The following is a 4,020-nucleotide window of genomic DNA, read 5'->3' as shown; positions in this document are numbered from 1 at the left end:
CATGCCCTTGACCAGAATTAAACCTGGGATCCTTGAGTCCGCAGGCTGACGCTCTATCCACTGAGCCAAACCAGTTAGGGCAGGAACTGTATTTAAAGGGCCAGAAGGTTGAGAACCACTGCTCTAGAGGAAGCACTAGTAGTAAAATAGTCATGTTTTACATAAACTTTTCATCTCTCTATTCCTTTTTCATTTTGACAAGGATAGCCAACATTTCTCATGTACCACATTGATGTTTCACTATTATATTGGCATGTAATAGATCTTAAACTCTGGAGACAAAGAGGCCACATTTCCATATTCACGAGCAGAGAAACTGTACTAATCCAGAGGCAGTTGTATAGGTTAGAACAGCAGTTCTCAAAGTACAGTCCAGGTCTGGTCCGCAAGGTCAAACTTGTTCTTATAATAATACTAGAAGCCCAGCATGCGAAATCGCACGGCTCCGCCCACCCGCGCTGGTCTTTGGTCATTACGGCATTAGGGCCACTGGGTTTTTATAATATAAATTATGATGTCGCTTGCCTTTTCCACTCTTATTCTCCTACCGGTGTAAGATAGAGTTTTTTCAGAGGCTGTGTGACACAGGATGAGGTCATCACTCTGTTGGCTAATAAAATGAGCTTGTGTATCCTTGTGTTTTAAAAATTTCTCAGCTTTAACTTCTAATATAGTAAACATCAGAAGATATAACTCACATAAACATAAGCTCTTTGGAGTTTTAAATAATTTTAAGAGGATCAAGGGATACTGAGGGTTAGAATAAAAAGTTTAACTTCTCAATAGCGGTTAAAACACACTTTATTTTTCTTTACTTCAAATACATAACATTCAAAATGTTACCATTCATTTGATTATGTACCAAGCTTGGAAAATGGTGTTTTCTGGTATCCCTTTCAGAAGAACATGTATATTTTGAGGAGATATTTCCAAACAATCTTATTTGGAATAACACTTGAGAATCAGAAGAATCTAAGTATGGTTAAACTGTAACAGCCTAGAAAAGGAACAGAATTTCTTGTTAATCTACTGAGAGTGGAAAAAGAGAGGTAGTCCCAGATTCAGGATAAAGAGCATCATCCTATATAGTAAAAGGCTAATATGCAAATTGACCAAACAGTGGAATGACTGGTCACTATGACACGCATTGACAACCAGGGGGCAGATGCTCAATGCAGGTGCTGCCCCTGGTGATCAGTGCGTTCCCACAGCGGGAGTGCCGCTCAGCCAGAAGCCAGGCTCATGGCTGGTGAGTGCAACAGCAATGGTGGGAGCCTCTCCCGCCTCAGCAGCAGCGCTAAGGATGTCCAACTGGCAGCTTAGGCCCGCTCCCCACAGACATCAGTCAGACATCCCCCAAGGGCTCCCGGACTGTGAGAGAGTGCAGGCCAGGCTGAGGGACCCCCTGAAATGCACGAATTTCGTGCACTGGCCCCTAGTATATTATATAGTGTGACCCCTCTTAAATCGTTGGTACCAAGTTAATGAATTCATAAATTCTTGAGGAGAGTTGATATTCGGGTAATTGGTCATGGGTCGAGCTTTAGGTCTATATCAACATAGGCACAGGCAGTGGGGAAATGTTTGTGTGGGAGAGAAAAGGAGGCAAGCATGTGTAAACAACCCATCAGAGAATCAGAAAAACTGGATTAGGGAAACAGGCTCTTGACTTTAGAGCCAAAAAAGTGGGCATTCAAGGCAAACTTACCTAATTTTCTGAGGGACAGAGAGTCCCTGGCTGAGCATTATCCTAAAATATTTCTGTAATACGTATAGAACCACACACACACACACACACACAATATCTACTCATAAGACACACCCTACTAGGCCACATAAGATTCATGTAACCTCACTAGTGGCTTTAAGTCTAGCAGGAGAACAAGATATGTTACAAGACACCACAAGGAAATGTAAGTACCCAAACAGATTTATCAACAAAATGCTGTGGGAAGGTTCATACCAGGTTTAATATATACTTATTGTTTATAATTTGTATGTTTGTTGGTGTTAGAATCTTTTGGGAATAATAAGTAGACAGGATACAGAAGGAGTCATTGAGAGAGGAGACAGCACTAAATAAATTGTGTTGCTGGTCCTACTTATTTCTACCCTATAGCCAGAATTGTGGTGTCACTCTCTGGTGATTCTTACTTTGGTTGAATGGCTTTGTTAGAGCTGCTTGCTGAAGCGAGCGAGCGCGCACACACGCACACACACAAAATTTGCTTCAACAAAAGGAAAGATTATGGGAACACTGAGAACCTAGGAAGAAACACAGTATAGAGTAGCTGAACTTCCCACAGACTAGGACAAGCAAATGCTAAAACATCAAGAACCAATTCTGCTACATTTCTTCCACCTTCCTGGGAGAAATAGTCTCTCACCTCTGCTTCTCTTTGCACATTAGCAGAGCCTTTTATCTTTTCTTTTCCTTCTGCCATGACAATGGCAATATCCCAGATAGAGACTGCTCTGTTAGCCCAGGTACAGTGAAGAAGACATGGAGCAGAGCTGTGGGCATTTTGCACGAAGAGATAAGCAAACCTTATTGTAGGCCACCGAGATTTTTGGAATCATTTGTTACTCATCACAACCTATCCTATCCTAACTGATACACATGGCTTATAAGTTCTTGCTTATTGCTCCATCTCTTTGCTATAGCCCCACTAGCCTTTTAGTACTTACACAATGCTCCCTCCCATTTTAGATCATTTATGTTATTCTGTCTCCTTGGAAAGTCTTTAACACATATTTTTGCCTAATTAACATTTACTCCCCAGTGAGACCTCAACTTACCTGTGAAGTACTCAGGCAAGGATTGCCTCACCTATATTCAAAGCCCCCCGAATTCACCTTCTCTGTCATTATGTCTCCTTAGCTAAACTAAAAATTCCATGAAGACAGATATCAGGTCTGCCTTGATCAGCACTATATTCCCAGTGACAGGAAGGAAGAACTTTTTTCTTTTCCAAAGAGTATATTTTTCTGCATCTTTGTACATATGGCAGAAAATGGCCATTCTAGCCCTAGAACCATAACACCACACACTGCAGGGCCACCAGTTAATCAACATTCCAATGTTCTGTTTCCAGATTCTTGGAAACAGAATTTTGTTGGCTTGGAGATGTTCTATCACAGTCCACCCTAAGGTTACTGAAATTTCTAGGTCAATCAGAATCAACATGGCTACAGAGACCTGTTCTCTGGTAATAGGGGCAATTCTCAGAGAAGGGGATGTGGGCTGAGAAGACATCGCAGAAAATATTTGCTACAGTCACTACAACTAGTTTACTCTTCTGTGTTCTTGACTTTTTTTTTTTTTTTAACTATCTTCTTCTCAAAATTATCCTCATACAGCACACAAAGGAACAATCCCTACAAGGGATTTCTTAAATAAGAGTGATCAAGTCGTTCTGATTCTGTCTCCCTGATTCTGCCTCTCCTTTGGTAATCTGTGACTTTGGTTACCACTGCTACTTCACTACTATCTCTTAGGAGTATGGGGTTATTCTTTTTTTTTTCTTTTTTTAACATTAACATCAAAATAACAACACCAAAATTTACCTTCCTTCTATTCTCTAAAAATGCTTTTGGGATAAGCTAAAATTGGAAAAAACAAAAACAACCCACTTTACTAATATTAAGAAAAAAAAGGGGAAATAAAAAATGCAAGGCAATAAAAAGTTTGGTTCACAAAGTAAAGTTTTTTGACCCTTTTCCTGTATTATCTAAATATCTGAAAGTCTGTTTCTCACCAATACCACAGAAAACAAAACAAAAATAATGAAATTCAATGCTACTAGGATTTTTCCTGTAAGATTTTTCATTTTAAAAAGAAAAATACAAGGTAACACTTTCTATCAAATTTTTGTTAACTGAAACTATTTCTATATGTTTGGTAATTCCTAATTTTTATTTATTTTTATTTTTATTTTTTAATTAAATATTTATTGTTCAGATTACATTTGTTCCTCTTTTTTTCCCCCCCTAACTCCCCTCCTCTCAGTTCCCGCCCCA

At 39.4% G+C, this 4,020-nt stretch overlaps 1 long non-coding RNA gene across 2 annotated transcripts in view; it reads right to left on the bottom strand.

Annotated features, from left to right (window-relative positions):
• The window catches only part of LOC106724605, an 11,228-nt gene that overhangs the window by 3,287 nt on the left and 3,921 nt on the right, over positions 1-4,020 (bottom strand). Inside the window, exons 1-2 of one of the 2 annotated variants that reach the window (XR_001360455.1) lie at positions 2,155-2,186; positions 844-997 (exon numbers count right to left, since the gene is read on the bottom strand). This is a non-coding gene — a long non-coding RNA (uncharacterized LOC106724605). Of the gene's footprint in view, positions 1-843; positions 998-2,154; positions 2,187-4,020 lie in introns of those variants that run through there. The other variant, XR_001360456.1, reaches the window with a different exon arrangement.

This window comes from Myotis brandtii, unplaced genomic scaffold (assembly GCF_000412655.1).
Source record: "Myotis brandtii unplaced genomic scaffold, ASM41265v1 scaffold90, whole genome shotgun sequence".
In the NCBI taxonomy this organism is placed as follows: domain Eukaryota; kingdom Metazoa; phylum Chordata; class Mammalia; order Chiroptera; family Vespertilionidae; genus Myotis; species Myotis brandtii.
This window is presented reverse-complemented; position numbering and strand designations above follow the sequence as displayed.